General features: G+C 46.1%; 1 protein-coding gene across 3 annotated transcripts in view; it reads right to left on the bottom strand.

The window, feature by feature from the left end:
- MTUS2 (microtubule associated scaffold protein 2) overlaps nucleotides 1-10,061 on the bottom strand; it is a 309,423-nt gene extending 299,362 nt beyond the window's left edge. For 2 of the 3 annotated variants that reach the window (XM_052813038.1, XM_052813037.1), the window contains exon 1: nucleotides 1,756-1,829. The gene's annotated coding sequence lies outside the window, so the exon portion shown is untranslated. Of the gene's footprint in view, nucleotides 1-1,755; nucleotides 1,830-10,044 lie in introns of those variants that run through there. The other variant, XM_052813036.1, reaches the window with a different exon arrangement.
- Nucleotides 10,062-16,974: the final 6,913 nt, after the last annotated feature.

Below are 16,974 nucleotides of genomic sequence, written 5' to 3'. Positions count from 1 at the left end.
GGTGTTTAGCTGCATGACTGCTGTGGAATTATAACCAGGATGCGCGTGCCACCCGGAAGACAGCAACACACCAGTTCAATCACCCATTTCACAGCCACAGCTACATCATCTGTGACTGAGCATGACTGCTGCCAGAGAAACAGCTTTTGACTTGGATAAGGGATGGGATATTCTTCCCCAAGCTCCTGTAACCATACAGTTCCTATCACCCAGCACCATCCCCAAAGGCATTGGCATGTCTGAAGAGTCCTTTGAAAGCCAGGCATCATGCCCTGATGATGTCTGCTTCATCTTTCTGAGCCCTGCCAGTCCCTATTGGCCCTGCATCCTGGGATGGAGAGGGAGACAGACATGGTATAGGATTTCCTACATTGAGGATTGGGATGGTGGGAATGTCCTTGCCAATGACCTGGGTTTGCTTTCTCTTTGCTCCTATCTGCTTTCTGCCCTCAGTCTGATTACCACAGAAACATCACCCTTTGGGTGCCTCCTCACCACGTACAGTGCTGCGTGCTAGAGCCATGCCCCCAGGCTTTGCTGGGGTCCTGACCCTCTCCCAGTGCTGGCTGCTCTTGTCAGACCTTTCTGACTCCAGATTGGACCAGGTCCAAGTCTCCCCAAAGGAAAGAGCAACACTTATGCCAGGTTGCCATCAGAACTTCTCTAGCCAGGCTGTGTTTTATCACTTGAGGGACAGGATCAGGCCTGGCCCCAGGAGATGCATACTCAGGGAAGCACACGCTGGGCTACTTGTTGTTCTTCTTGTTCCTCCCCATGGTTGCTCAGCCAGCAGGACACAGCAGGCTCTCACACCCTACTGATGCACAGGGAAAATCAGCCGTGAGCCTGCTGTAAAACTGGGGACAGCATAAGACCATAAAAGGAGACTTTGTCCCATCATCACCTGGTCATCACAGAAAACGCAACCTCAGAACTCTGGTTTAATTTGGTCTGTCTGAGGTTACCCCTGGCTGGGCCAGAGCCAGGGATGCATGCAGCCAGCCTGCTTGGGGAATAGGCTGGGAAGAAGCAGCCTCCCTCACCCCCTCCAGAATTCGGCAGTACCCCATACAGTCAGCCTCCCTCCAGAGCCCACACTGTCCTATCTCCATTTCCTTGAGTCATTTGAGGCTTTGGGACCATTGTCAGCCTGTTGCTAGTGGGCAAAGAGCCAATGCCCCCAACCAGGTGGCAAATACTGCCCCACAACTTGCCAGCGTAGCTGTCATCTTTTTTTCCAGGTAAAACATCATTGCTGACCTCCCAGAGGCTTCAGCAAGCATTATTACTGCTCACAACTGAACACAACCTCATACCACTACAACACAGCTTTACCAGGATCCATATCATGGTCATCTCCCAGCTGACAAAGTTATGCCTTCCCAAGCATGAAAGACTAACTTCAAGTATTGTCACATTATCTCAAAAAGTACTGGATTTAGTTTAGATATATAGTACATTGGTTTAGATATTAATATTTTCCATATATGCTATACCTACCAGACAGAAATCAAAAACATTAGGAAAGCAAAGACCTATTTTTGTTTGATAATTCCCCCCAGTAAGAGAGTCTCACAGTTTGCTTTGAAGACACCTTTATCTCCGTTGTTTACACAATTGTTAGAGGGAGTTTTCTTTTCATTGGATAGACTAGCACTAATATAAAAATCAAAGACAACTTAGAAAAGAGTTCTTTGGTGGCAAAAACATTTAAAAGATCAAATCAGACATTAATAATATGGAAGACGAGCTTACCCAGAATGCTGGAAAAACAAATTTTACTTCCATTGGTGATAGTTTGCCCTAGAAGACAGTCCCAGGGTGGAAACCTTTAAAAAAAACCAAAAGACTCATTAGAATTAGAGTAGGTAACAAGGGCATACACCATCAAATCTTTCATAAACACAGTGCTCAAGATTAAATATCCTGATTATGATCCTGTCCAAGTTTCCTGGCATTAGCTCACAGATAAGCTGGTCCGTGTTAGGAATGAGCGAAATGAAGCAATACACCTACTCAAAAAAGGGGAAGAGTATACAAAAACTTTGTGAAACAAAAACTCTGCATTTTCTCTTCCTCTTCCTCTGGAGTATCTTTAGATTAAGTCAACGCTCTCAAGTCAAATTTAGGTACACAAGCTGAAGGGGAAGCACAGATTAAACCTAGTCAGGTTTTAATGTATTTACAGAGATCATTGTTTTTAAGGGACTCTGTGCTATTTGATGCCTTGTCCCTATGCCACATTTTGATGGGATAAGGGTGATGTATTGCTATTCAGGGAGATTTAGCTGAATTTGCTTGTGATGAGATCACCCAGAAGAAGTATGGAAAGAAAGAGGAGAAACAAAAAAAGGTGAGGCAGATCATCCAAAAAACGCACAGAAGGAGCTTCTCCCAGAAGTCAAGGAAAGATCGCGATCACAAGAAGTAAACATTGTGAATCAGAGAATGTGAGTTATATCAAAAGACATTGGGTCAAGGCAGAGAAGGAAAGCAAGCCAGTCCTGAGATTTGATAAGAGGTCACAAGATACGGTTTTACCAGTGGTAAAAGGGGCCAAAGTCAAACTGGTGAGAATCAAAGATGAAACTAGAAGATCTCCCAAGTAGGGCTGACCAGATCATAAGATGACAAAAAAAAGCTGGAAAAGGTTTTGGTTTTCAGTTGTTTTGGGGTTTGTTTTTGTTGTTTTTTTTTTTTAATATTATGTCAGTGATGTGTATTTATTTATATTATGATGGGAAACAGGCAGGAGATTAGAGTGAAGAGTTAAGAGGTATAAGTGCGAGGAAGACCAAGAAGAGGGATGTGACTGTGAGACAAGCAGAGCAGGTAGAAATGAGAAGAGACCTGAAAGTATGACAGAGGAAAAGGCAGAGTCAGAGAAAGAATGGAGAAGGACAGCTGAGGGAAAAGGGGGAAGTCATATGACACTCATTTTCCCTTGTGGTGAAGATCAAGTGGAAAAAAGTTAGACAAAAAGCTTAGAAAATATTAGAAGGTGGAAGATATAAATGGGATTCTAGGTAAGATTTAATCAAATAGTCTTTTAAAATGTTTCATTCACATAAATTTCACACAAATGTGGTAAAACCCCAAATCCAAAGTAACTCACAGCAAAAGATGCACTAATTACAATGAAATTTATATTTTAATAAGAAATTCCAGGTATGTTCTATTTTTTCCCCCCACCTTCCATTCCCCAGCAAGGCAGCTTGCTTCTTTTCAAATAACTCAGTTAAATTAAGTTGTATGTTCAGCCTCATTAGCCACCATCTCCATTCCCCTGCGGTTTTAATTAGATAGGTCTCTTTGTGCACAGCTACCTCAATCCTTCCCCTCCCAGACAATCCCACAATGTTGCTTTTTTTATGTTATCATTCTTCAAATGCTCTTTACTGCATTGGAGACAGCCAAGGTGATCAGGGCAGAGCAGTGCTCTCCTATGGGGAGACAGGGCAGGAGCTGCAGCCAGCAAAGCCCACAAACTCCTTGGGCAGGGCTAAGATGCTCTTCCACACTGGTTTACCCACTTTGAGACAACCCATCAGCACAACAGGTTCAAGCTAAGGGTCAGACCCTCTGCACAGACACCAAGCCCCAAGCACATGGAGTTGACTTCTCCCAGCAGCCTCCTTCCCGCTCCACGAGCCCCCATATGCTGGTCCACCACCTCCACACCCAGCATATGAAATCAGAGGCCAGGAACGAGGCCCAAACACCCCACCAAAGCTGAGGGACACAGGAGGCCCCTGAATTCAAGATGATACGTGGCTGCAGCTCTTCCCCCAAAGCACCCACCTTGGCAAGCCCAGCACGTCGGCATATGCCCCCAGACATCAGGCCATGGCACTGTCCCACGAGATGGAAGAAAGGCTCGGGAAGACTTGCTCAAAAGGTCTGACCTGGCTTTTAGCCCCCCCCCTTTTTTTTTTATTAAACAAGCAGAGGAACAAAGGTACCAAGATCATGAGATGACTTGTTTCCAGCAGGAAATGGGGGTAAAGGCTGATGTTTCAGGAAAAAAAAAAAAAAAAAAAAAAGGAAGCAGGGGAGGATCAGCTCTGCCCATAAGGAGCAAGACAGGACTTCAGCCCCTATTTGCACTCTATTAGCAGAAAAAGACTGCAAATCCAGCAAGCATGGTTGGCAGAAACACCCCGCAAAGGACCTCTGCTCCACAGCTACTCTGCAGCCCCAGAGGAGAGCCCGGGGAGCTCAGCACCACTCCCAGGCTATTCCTGGCTGCCCAGGGTCAGCAGCAGCACAGCAGGGATTACAGCAACTTGGATTTGTTACGTAAGGGACATGTTGCTCGTGACATCTCTCAAATCCCAAAGACATTGCTATTATGTAATAGGAACAATCAAACAGGGCAGTTTTTCCATGTTTGTTTGTTTGGTTTTTTTTAAGTGCTGAGCAGCTAAAAATTAACATTGTGGGTCTGTCAGTCAGTGTTATGTTTTCCACTCTAATCAGTTTAACCTTAAAACTGACATAGCTTATAGGGACAGTGACTCAGCTCTCACTTCGCCCGAGGCCTCAAGATACAGAAAGGTGAAATAAAGCAACCTTTGTCCACCTTCCCACCCGGTCCTCAGTGAAGGGCAAAGCCTGTATCTTCCGAACCAAGCCTGAGGGCTTTCCTTTCTTCAGCATCAGCATCTCATTGGCTCTGTTGACATTAAAGGATTACTCATATGAATAAAGGCTGTGGACCTGGCCCTGAACTTTGCTGCGTGGATCAGATGGCTGTGAGCCACTCTGACACTTGGGCTTTCATCAATGAAAAACACAAGCTCATTTGGCAGAGTCTCCGAGTCCCTTGTCTTCTTAAATTATTACTGTAAATAATTCTGATGGTAATGTACACAATTTTACATGACACATTTATGCATACACATGTTATTTAAGAAAATACACGTATTGACAAAAAAATTCATTGTTTCTGTAAGCCACTTAACTCATGTATTTGGGGCATGCTCTAGCAATATCAAGGATGGGTAGATAACAGATGTTTCAGGAAGTCCTAGCTGGTAATTTGATCAAGCTGCTGTCATATCAAGATTAGCACTTTACCCAGTCTGGTTTTGTTTTAGAAACTTACTCATTTCCTTCCAGCTTACAAACTACGTTTAAAGAAAGTTTTCCATTCTTTTCAACTGCTCTTTTAAAGTTTCTTTTAGTTTAAGATCTGAAAAAGGGAAGAAAAGCACTCTTTTCATGTAGATCTGATTTCCTATCTATTCTCCTAGCCTTTCAACCATTTAACACACTGAAGAAACAGCCCAATTTTAGCACCCATGCTGAATATTTGTTTTGATCCTCATAGCATTAAACCCCAAACAATGTATCCAGATTGTGACCATGATACAGCAACACTTTCCTAAGCACTTGCTCCTGATCTCCGTAACATTTCTAGTCTTGTGCATGCAGCCATTTGATTTCACCAAGGCTCATGTAGGTTGCTTCCACAGATTGTTTTACTGGTTTTCCCATTTTAAAGCCTCACTATTATACCACACCAATAGCTAAACAACCTTTCGTCATAATAGCAAGAGAAGAACCTAAAAACCTGATGGTCTTGTAGACCAGAAGGAATACATTCATCCTGAGAGCACGGCTCTGCCGAGACAACTCAAATGCAATTTACTTCTGAATGCCTTATCGGCACCCAGCATCCTGCCAGCTTTCCCTGCGCATAGCACATCATGATTCCTCCCAGCATTCTGGCATGAACAAATTGCATCAAGCTTGGAAATGCTTAATACAAAGCTTTATTTTTTCCCCATCACAATCTAATTCTTTTTCAGTAAGACTAACATACCCTGTAGCACAGAAATACATTACTTGGGAGTCATCCAGTCCCTCTGAATTTTTCTGGCAGTATAAACTTGAGAATTATTATGAAGACCACCTTGGACTGAAAAAAATCTCAGGTGGCTTAAGGGGTTGTTGTTCCACGTGCCCCATGCAAAACTTGGCAGAGACAACACATGCCAGAGGGTGAAAGCACAATTGGAGCATCTCTGTTCTTCAAGCTACCCTTGCCTGCCAGACTGGCTCTTTGGCAGCCTTAACATTTTGCCATAACTTAGAGCGCCCAGTGGGGATAATCAACACAGAAGCCAACTCATTTAGGATAAGCTATCAAATAGGTAAAATTCAAAAAGTAAAACTTAATAGAGAAACTAATTAGCCCAGCATGTGTTTTAGATGCTTGTTTACTTTTCAACTATGATTTCAAAGGGAAGTAATTCTCCTGCGTTTGGTGATTATGCCCATGAAGTGAAACTCACAGCTGTGCAAAGAAGAACAAGTTATGCCTTCCTTCCAGCTCTGCATCCCATGCAATAGCTGCTTCAAAGAAGTTTATCTCTGGGCAGAATAGCCCTCAGGTTCACATAAGGAGCAGCAACCTGTATTACACCATCATCTAAATGAAGTCATGATTGCAGGCTAGGAGGGGAATCCAAGGAATTTTTTCAGCTGATGCTTTTGCTAGTTTTGAGGATTGCATAAAATCACTGATCTGCAAGTGATGTCACTAACAGCAAAAGCCTGGGAACTGCTGCTACACCAGCTGCTTCTGAGGATTAAGTCATTTGCAGAGACTTTTGATGTGGATGCCTCCGCGGGAACAAAATGGACTTCTCCATCCACAGTCCCCAAATGCTCTGCAAGAGTGGGCCAGCATACTCCTCCCAGTTGTTGGCACAGTCTTAAACTAACTTTACCGCAATTATACAGGAACATAACTTGGATCTCCTTACCTTCCAGCCAATGCACTACTGACACCACTTTCTGTGCAGGACTACATGCTGTGCCACACTATGCCACAAAAGCAGCAATAACTTTTGCTTGAGCAGAAAACAGTTCCTGCCCCGAAACATGAAGATTCACTATCCCAGGAGCTTTGAACCTGTTTGCCTGACTGCCAGCTCTATAGCCACTTAATTGAAAAAGAAAATAGAATTCCTCAAAGAAATTACTAAGGTGACTGATTAAATAAAGTCTCTTAAACGGCCCTTTCTTGTACTGAAGACCTATTTTTCAGATATTTTTAATGTTTTACAGATATGCCTTTTGGCTGCAAAAATACTAACCTGGTTCTATATTACAACAGAGTAACATGGGACAGAGCTTTAACTGGTATAAATCACTTGGTTGTGTAGTTACAGCAATTCATAACAGCTAATCATTTCCCCTCTTGCTTCTCACCCTACAAACCCTTTCTAAGTAGGTCTTTCTCATGAAACCAATGACTGGGGACCCTGTCAGGTGGTTACAGCATTTGGCTGTACTCTGGAGATCTTTCTGGTGACCTTGGGTGAAGTATTGGACCTTATCCTCTTCCCAGTTCCCCACTGGAAAATCCAGAATAGCAAGTTGATACCATATAATGGCAATGGACAGAATAAACAAAGAAGGTTTTCGGAGAGCAAAGCATCAAATGCATGCCCAGCAACAGCAAGTGACAGCATTCCCAGGCTGACGAGGATGCTATTTATATTAGGATAGTGCCAGAATAAGTTATACAAAAAAAACCATCATTATTATTTTCCTGAAGAAAGACTGTTTCAATGGGTTTGAGTTTGCAATAGCAAGGTCAGGTACAAAACAAACCGTCAAGCACTTGCTGCTCTTCACTACTTTATTTCCACTCCAGCTACTTCAGACTTCTTTAACAAAACTGACTGCAGAATGTTCAGTAAAAGTTGCATTTAAACCAGGCCAGTGTAATTATAAATAACTTACGATAAAATGCAATATTTGTGTAAGGAAAGCATTTGCTAAATCAGCTGTGCCTCGGTAGTCTTTTTAGCAAACCTCACCATCCAGCCAGGGGTGGAGAGGAAGAGATCCTCTTGCACTGCTTGTTGCTGGCATTTCAGCAAATACCTTTACTGATATGTCCATTATTATGCCTAGATCTTTTCTCCTCCAAAGCGTTCAATCAAATATTAAACCAACCACTGTGTATGAGTCTCTACTGTATTGTGCTTCACTTCATCTACCATTGTATGAGTCTCTGGAGAGAGCACATTTCACTGGAGCCCGCAATTCTGGCTGCAGTTCTCTGTCCTATGCTGATTTCTGATGCTTCCTGCATGAACTTAGGAAATAGAGGATGCACACTGGAAGCTGGAAAGTCTTGTTTTTCCGAACTTAAGAGGGAGGACTATTTCTCACTGGTTATGGAGTTCCCTGCACAGCCTCTGATGTGCTGTTGTGCTTTACAGATCTGGAGAACTGCACTTCTGCAGCAGATGTGCTGCTAGCTCTCCTCTCCCCACTATCTTCTAAATATCTAGCATTGCTTACTATACCATAAATGTGTTTTGCACAGAAATACACTCTCCAGAAATTTAGACCAGGAGTTTTAAGCTGCTTTCTTGTTTGTTACAGTCACAGACAACACCCTAGAAAACTTTACCATAGAAGCATCTTTGCTGTAAAGAAATTAAAAACTACTTATCTGACCATTTAGATCATTTGTTAGATCAGTAGCCAAATACCTACCTCTGTCCTTAAAGACATGGTACCATATCAAAAGCTACTTCAAATAAACCACACGGACACAGCCTTGCAAAGGTTTTTCTCAAACCCTCCCTCACCTCCGGTAGCGATTTCCAAACCCCCACTGCATTTCCAAACTCACAGTGCATTACTCAAAGGATCACTTGCAGAATCCCCCATTCTACCTTAAAATAGGACTTTATTCCGCAGAAATTAAGGTGATGATAAATAAAGTAGAATGAGAAGTTAAGCCTCATTTGCATACATGTAGCTCACTGCTACCACTCTCCTGCAGCACAGGCTGTAGTGCTCTCCACAACAGATTGCAGAGATAGGAGACAAGTAGCCGGGTATATTTAATTGCATTGGAAAAGGGCAGACCGGTAAAGAGTTTATGCAGCAGGAGATCTAGAAAAGCCCACAACCCTGCTTGAAATTGGGGCTGAGAAGCAATAAAACCCACAAACACAACACTGAATGTAGAGAGCATAAAACAATTCCTGCATGAAATCACACAAGCCAAAACAAGGCATTTATGCATCACGTTATATCCAGCACAATTGCTGCCAAGTGCCTCCTTAATGCAGTCATCCATTGCAAAGTTAACCTGTATGCAAACACTTGACATTTAATTATTTTGCTACGGATGCCTTAATATCAGTAAATATTTCTAATGCTTGACTTGCTGAAAAACATTTATTCATTTTTTGATCTTTGACAGTTTTAATGCAATGATAAATGTCAAGGCTCCTGCTGGCTGGCTTTTTCCACGTTTAGAGTGCTCAGGGATCACCGGCTCCCTAACAGGGGTGCCCGTAGGGAGCACAGGCCGGTGCGAGGGCTGAGGCACAGGGCACAAGCCCCTCAGCACCGCTGTTACCTTCGGGATGCGGTGATGGGGACCGGGGAGAAAAAAGCAGAGGCAAAGGTAGCAAGGGAGATGAAGCGAGGAGGAGGGAAAAGGTACCCAGGCTCACCTCCACAGAGTTGGAAACAACCGGCCTAGATGAACAGCTCTTCAAGCAGAAGTGGTTTATCTGGACCCGCTGCCCTACCTTCCACGGATTTATTATCTTTCGTACCAAAACACCGGCTTATAATTCGCAGTAGCTGCTTTAGCTGTCGTCATTCTTAAGAAAAATAACGAGATGTCGTTCAACTCCCGCTCCGCCCCCCCCCCCCCCCGTCCCACCGGTAACTCACTGCTGCTGGGCATAAACCGGGCAAATTTCGACCTCGGCGCTGCGCAGGGAGCAATGCCCGCTTGAGCCAGTCCGTTCACGAGCGTCCCCAAAACTTTTGGCTGAATCCATTTAGATAACGCATCCTATCCACCTGAACCGAGCTGGGCTCCCTTCGCCCCCTCAGCGCCCGAACGCGTCGTGCCTTCACCCCCCCCCCTCCCCCTCCTCGATAGCAGCCCAGAGAAGGGGCAACCCCACCTCGGCGGAGGGGAGGGGGGGCGGAGGGGAGCCCAGGCTGCCCGCCCACGCTGCCCGCCCACAGCGGATACGCGGTGCTCACCTGCCCCGGTGGTACGTTCCCCACCCCCCCCCCTCCCTCTTCCCGCCGGCGGAACGGAACGACGGCGGATGGGGGCGCGTGGCCGCGCTTATATAGCGGCGGGGGCGCAGCCGCCCAGCAGCGCCCGCCTCGCCTCACCGCAGCGCCCCCTGCTGGACCGCCCCGCCTCATGCACCCGAGGGAGGGACCTGGCGGGAAAAACGGAGGTGTCACGATAGTCAACGGCGATAGGGAGGCTCGCGACCGAGTTCTCGGGGAGTGCCCGCGCGGGACGCTGCTGTCGCTGCCCGGTTTTCCTGGGGAAATGGGAATTAACGCCCCTGCAAGGAAATAAGGGATGGTGCCTCGGGTGACATCAGGCAGAAACGGGACTTGGTGGTGGCACGGCTTTCTCTTCCTTCCCCGGCCGCTCTCCCGCTCTCCCCGAGTCCATTTCTCTTTCGCTTTAAAAATAAGAAAATAAGTAAACAAAGAGGCAGACACGGAAATTTGCTTTTCGGCAGAACTTGTAACTCAAACGGTAATCTCCGTCGCTTTTGCTTAAACTCTCGCCCAGGGGTTTTAGTCCCGTTAGGAAAGCAAGATTTGTGATATAGGCAGAGGCTCTTTATTGCACGTTTAAAGGCTTATCTACACGTACAGCCTGTGTTACAGCTATCTCTGTGCGTATCATTAATATTCCCAACAAGCCAGCGCTCATTGTTTCGATCGGCCGTTAAAATCGACAGCGGGCACGAGATCAGATGGGAGTTTTATGATCTGTGTCTAATGCTGGGCAACTCAATTAATTTTTACAAAGTCCTCTGAGCAAACGGCCTGAAGGTCTGTCTGTTCAGGAGGGGGTGGTGAAGGGGTTCCCGCTTCGCGAGGCCGGCCAGATGCCCCACGGCATCCTCCTGCCTGGGAGCCCCTGCCACGATGCCCGGAGGCACCAGGAGAAGAGCCAGGAGCTCAGGACCGACGCGGAGGGGCATGAGATGGCCAGTGTCCGGCAGTCTGGCGGAAAACACCCATGGTCTGCACCCCAGCTCCAGCCCGGCCCTTTGGCAGCTGGGATCCAGTATAGCACTGTGGAAGGACTTCCCGTACCCGGTGCCATGTCACAGCCTCATACGGCAGGACAGTCACTGTCACAGGATATATCCTTACTTCCCAGGCACGCAATAACTTCCTTATTTCTGCCTGGGCTCAAACACACTGTGCTCGCATCTGTCTGCAGTCTGAAGTGCCAAGTACCATCCCTGTGGCACCATAAGTGAGTCTCTTATCCTTAAAGGACCTTCCTTTAAGGTTTGTCTTCCCGGCTGAAAAAAGCTCTGTTCCCCACCCCCAGCCCCACCACGCTGGGCTAAATGCTACGCTTGAGTTACAGAGACAATGAAGATCAAGCGTTTTAGCTGGTGAGGGCACTGAGAGCATCCCTCCAGCTGGCACAAAGGAGGACCCTGACGAGACAGGCACTGGCAGGTTTAGCTGCGGTAGTTTACGGCATGGACCCCCACCAGCTCTACCAGAGCTTTCCAGCCCCCAGCAGAGCGGGCAGGACAGGAGACGTGGCCACACCTCGGTTCACAATTCAGAGTATTATTTATGTTCAAACCCTGAGCTTATCCACGGTTAAAAGAAGGAGAGGGGATCCCGAGGAAGTGAACGAAACCACCCAACACCTCAGCCATTAATTTTCGGAAAGCAGCAGTGCCATTTGTCTTGTCCAAAGGTATCCCCAAGAAACTGTCGATGATGGGGACTTACAGGCTTTCACTGCCCTCTTTTTACATTAGTATTTGAGAGGACCCACTGGCTGTATTAAAACAGGAACACTAACTGAGAAAGCCCAAATTCACACAAAATATTAATCAGCCTGACAAGACCTATGCATGAAAAAAAGCAAATACATGCCAGCATTGAGTTTCTTCCCTCAATAGAAGATTTTTGCAAACAATTATCACTCCCAGCACTTGACTTCTGATCACGGAGCTATTGCATTCTAAAAGATAATTCATGCTATTATCGCACCTAATTAAAAGCTACTTAGCTGTAGAATGTGGGCTCCACTTTATTTTTAGATTCTGTGCAGAATTGAAATTATCTGCTGTAGATAATTCACATAAACTTGTTTTTCTTCAACATTTGGAAGAGAGATCTGTAACCCATACAAATGTACAGCGAAAGATTTCTTATGCGACTCCAACAAACAGAAGGGATAACAAAAAATTGTTGCTTATGCTGTAAAGAGTAAAAGAAAATTATGAGAAACTGAAGCAGTGGATGGCTTTTATAAAGGTAGGCAGAGCAGTTTCAAGCGCAGTTTCAAGCCAAAACCACTTTGTTGATGTGTTTAGGAACAAGCTGCTGCAGCTACAGAGAGGTGGCAGAATAGCCTCACGCATAGACCTGGAAATAGAAAGCAGTGAGGAACCCACGGCCCAGATCAGGGACAGCCTGCCTGTGAGCACGCAGGACTGGATACGGCCCTGATGGAACTGGGGAACAGAGCAACCCCATGCCTTGGCCGTGGTTGACCCGGAGAGCCCCCCCAAGTCTTCCCTCCCTGTCATAAGGGCATCATGCATGGTTGGCACAGTGGAGGCACCTTTTGCTGTGCATCCAGGCTTCATCCCTTGTGTTTAAACAGACGCCGGGACATCTCAGTGACTGTGTTTGCACTGATGGACACGGTGGGACCAGGGACCGAGCTGGATTGCTGATCATCCACACTGCTTAATTGTTAGCGTGCTCCAGGGCACAGTCTTGGCCGATGCCATGTAGCCTGGCACAGCAAGACAGTGCCTGGGCACAGCCTGGGCGGTGGCACGCAGGAGGGACCTGCTTGCTGGGACCACACTGCTTCCCGTTCCCTTCACCCTATACAGTCTTCCAGCTCTGTCTCAAGAGGTTTTGCAGCCACAAACTTCCCTCCTGCCCCACCCCAATTCATGCAACACAAACCCTGTTTCATGCAACAAAACACCATTCTTGTGGGCTGCAGCACAGCTATTACATTAGCTCAGACAGCATAAATTTAAAAAAAAAAAAAAGAAGGGAAACATCTACTCATTAATATCAATGTCTTAGGGCCACAGGGGCACCAGATGGGAGACCAGGATCAAGCACTATCCAGGATGGATATACCCAGTCTGTGTCACTTGGCCTCGGGATCGGAGAGCAGTTCCTGGCTCTGTTTACTTAGCAGTAAATACAAAGCTGGTGATGCCCGAAGGCTGCACAAGGCTTATTTCTCTGCAGAAACAAGCAAGAGGCACAATTGGTGTTCAGCTTTGCAGATTACCTGGGAAGAATGAAAGCCAGGGAATAAAAAATAGCACACACACCCCTGCTTAAATAAAGCTGCAACATCATATTAAGGCTATCAGCTCCAGAAGATTTTTAAAAGGTTTTTGTACCAGGGAGGATGCAGCTCGGATCTGCACGAAGGAAGGTCCACAGAGCAGCTCCTGGGTTGCATTGCCGAGAGCGTGAGCGCTGCCGAGGGCACACGGAAAGGCTGAGGGCTGCCTGGCTGCCCCTGGTAAGTCAGTGGGTAGGTGACAGGCAGAGCCTGCTGCAGGCAGGGAGAATGGCTGGGGGCTGCTGCCGGAGGGCACAGACGTGCAGATGCCCAGAGCTGACAGTCTGCCTGCAGCCCTGTGCCCAGCTCTGGCTGGGTAAGATGCTTAAGCTACTGGCTCCAAAGGGAAATTTTCCTTAGCCTGCCAGGTCTGGCCCACACACATTTTATCAGCAAAATGTTTGCAGTTGAAAGTATGACTTTTTGCTGGGTTTTGGTTTTTTGCTTTGGCTTGGTTTGGGTTTTTTTAATTTAGATAATTACTATAGTCCTATCAGCTATTTTTATTTAAGCGCCACCTTAAATTTCAGTTACACCAGCTAAAACTCAAGTGCTGACACACTTGTCCCAGAATGAAGCTGTCTGATACTGACTTAGGGTATCTTCTGGTCTTGAATAGCTGTAAAAACATAAGCTCTTTTTTATTACATCAACACGAGGGGTGACGGTGTCACTTAAGCTGTTATCAGTGTAATTAAAGTGGGACAACTCTTGTGCCTCGATAAACACCAAGGAGCTGCCTTTGACTGTGACTGCTGGTCTTCTCATCAGGGGAGAGACTGGCTTGCCACAACCCCCCAAATAAACCTGTGCTGTAAAGATGTAGAGGAGGTCTATATAAATGACAGCTAAACCAATTTATTCTCTCATCTGTGAATGTTGGCTGGCTAATTTAATGAGAAATAAAAGGCTGTAGCCAAGGAAAATCTATCATGTAAAGCAAACAGTCTTGCCAGAAAAATATCAACTTAATCTATGAAGTCGATTGCTCTTTCATTCAAATTATGAGGACTATCTTGTACACTCAAATTACCAGTGACTGAAAATCCTGCAAAAACATATTGCATTACGCATGCTAACAGCAATAACCTGCTCATTTTTGAGTAGAGTACAACCAAGTGGTGAGGATGACTTCAAATAGTCTTTTCAAATGGCTTGGATTATTTTAAGTCATAAATTCAAAGTCTTCTGGGATCACAATAGTTGTGTCTCTGAGCTGTGTTACTGCTTGATAACAGCAGTGAAACACTGCAGACAGATGATAAAGCAGTTCGATGTGAGCTCCTGTGAATGACACCAGGGAGGAAATCTGTCCCATGAGACCTGAGGAATCCCAATCATGAAGAAGAGTAATTGTGGTCAGATAAAAATGGCAGCTTGCTCAACACATCAACTTCCTATCTGAATAAATATAATTGAGCACATTTGCTTGGACGAAGGGGACTCTTTCCATGCATAATTTCTAATCATCATGAGAAAGGATTGCAGTATTTAAGTAACATATAGACAGTTCTTTCATTTTTTTTCCAATTTGTGTTGAGGAAACATTACAGTTGAGGAAAACTCAGCTGTTGGGATAGCCTGAGCAGTGTGACTCTCTGCATTTTATGAATTCTCATGGATTTATGCAGTTGCATACATATATGCACACATATACTTATATGCAACTGCATATATGTAGCCAGCAATCTGCAGGCCTGCCTCTAGTGCCTTTTGAGCCACAGAAAACAGAGAGTCCTTCAATCTGGACAATTCCTATTCAAATAGCAGTGTCTAAGACAACAGGATGGTCACATCCCAGGAGAACCACCTCCCTCCAACTCCTCTGCCAGGAGGTGGGATTTAGAGACCAGCAGAGCTCAGAACAGGAAAACAAGAAGCTCCGACGTCAAACCCAAGCCTATTCATTTCACTAACCCTGCTCAAACCACTCCAGCCGTCATTGCACAGCAGGACTGCAGTCCTGCTCTCCTTGTAGTGGCTCCAGCACTAGTTGGAGCAGCTCTGAGCCACCCCAGCATTGCAAAAAACTAACATGACAACAAAATCCAAGTGATTCACTTTAACCTGAGTTAGCATATTGAGCTGCATCAGCAACAGGGCTGCAGCGTACCACTGGGGTTGGAGGGCAGGAGGCAAGACCCTCTGAGCCAGCAGCCGAGCGGGCTGAGAGCTGCCGTGGCATCACAGCCAGTCTTTTTTGGGGGCTTCATTTTCTGCCAGGTCGATAAACCGAACTGCCCCATGAAGGGGCTCAGTGGGTGCTGGCATTGGTACATGGGGTGGGGTGGGGAAAGCAGGAAGGGGAAAGAAGGAGAGAAGGACATGGAGCGAAAAGGAGAAGGACTTCAACTTTTGGCAGAGCTGTTTACATTCATTCAGCTGTATCATGCAGCTCTGCTCAGTAAAAGGCAGCTGGTTGCCCAGAAAATGTTCCCTACCCAGTGGCTCCCATTCCTCCCTGCGTGCACAGCTGGAGGGCTGCACAAGGAACAGGGTGGGAAGGAGTGAGTGAGGGGGAAGGATGGCTGGTGGGAGCCCCTGCTCCACCTAACATCGGTTGTGAAACCACAGCCTGGGTTGTTAAAACTCACAGCCCACGCTGCAGGCTGGCTTAGGGAACTGAGATGCAATTTTTAAAATTTCAAGAACATGGTTTTAGAAAAACAGTCCCTGGGCAATGTAACAAACGGTTGCACTTCCACAAATAAGGGAGCAGAAGCAGCAGAAGGGGCTGCAGACTGTGGGGTGCAATGGCCCTTGCGTAAGGTAACATTGCACACCAGCCACGTTGCTTCTCCAAAGAAAGAACATGTGTAGCAGAGTTGTCCTGTATGACCAGCGGAAGGAGAAGGGAACCACCTGTGCAAAAAGCAGAGATACACCCCTCTTCAGAAACCACGGGTGGGAAGAAGGACCTGGACCTAAATTTAACAGCATGTTAAAATTAAGCTAGGGACGTGCATGGACCCAGCTCTCCTCTGGCAGCCCAGCAGCACCCCTTTGTCTGTCACATCCCTGTCCATCGCTTTGGAGATCCACCACTGATCATTCAAGCCCCTGATCCACCAACCATCCTCAGTACTGCGTTCTCCATCCTTCACCTTGATCGACTCTTGATTCATCTGAGGAGGCGGGAGAGGAGGAGGAAGATGTGACTATTAAAAAGCAGCACCAAGAATGCTCTCAAAAATGTTACATCAAGTGTTCAGCCTCGCTGGTAAAGCGACTGAATTCACTGGATAGTGAAGCAGTCTTTCCCTTAGAATTAATGAAACAGAGGAGGATGTGTCAGGGACTTAAGAAATACAGCTTACATACACAAAAACAGTGTAAAATGAGGTAGAGGGTGAAGAGGCAGGAGCAGGATTGTCCAGATCATCACCTGTGGGGGACACAGGCAGTCTGCTGTCTTGGCTGTTTTATCCGTGACAATGAACACTCAGCACACATCTTTTACTGTGAGCATTTTTGCTGCCTCCTTCTGAACAGCCACATTCAGCATCATCTTCCTCAGATGAATCAAGATCAGTCAAGTCAATCCAGCGTGAAGGACAGAAATGGAGGATAATGCTTGGGTG

The sequence above is a fragment of the Harpia harpyja genome, chromosome 17 (assembly GCF_026419915.1).
Source record: "Harpia harpyja isolate bHarHar1 chromosome 17, bHarHar1 primary haplotype, whole genome shotgun sequence".
In the NCBI taxonomy this organism is placed as follows: domain Eukaryota; kingdom Metazoa; phylum Chordata; class Aves; order Accipitriformes; family Accipitridae; genus Harpia; species Harpia harpyja.
This window is presented reverse-complemented; position numbering and strand designations above follow the sequence as displayed.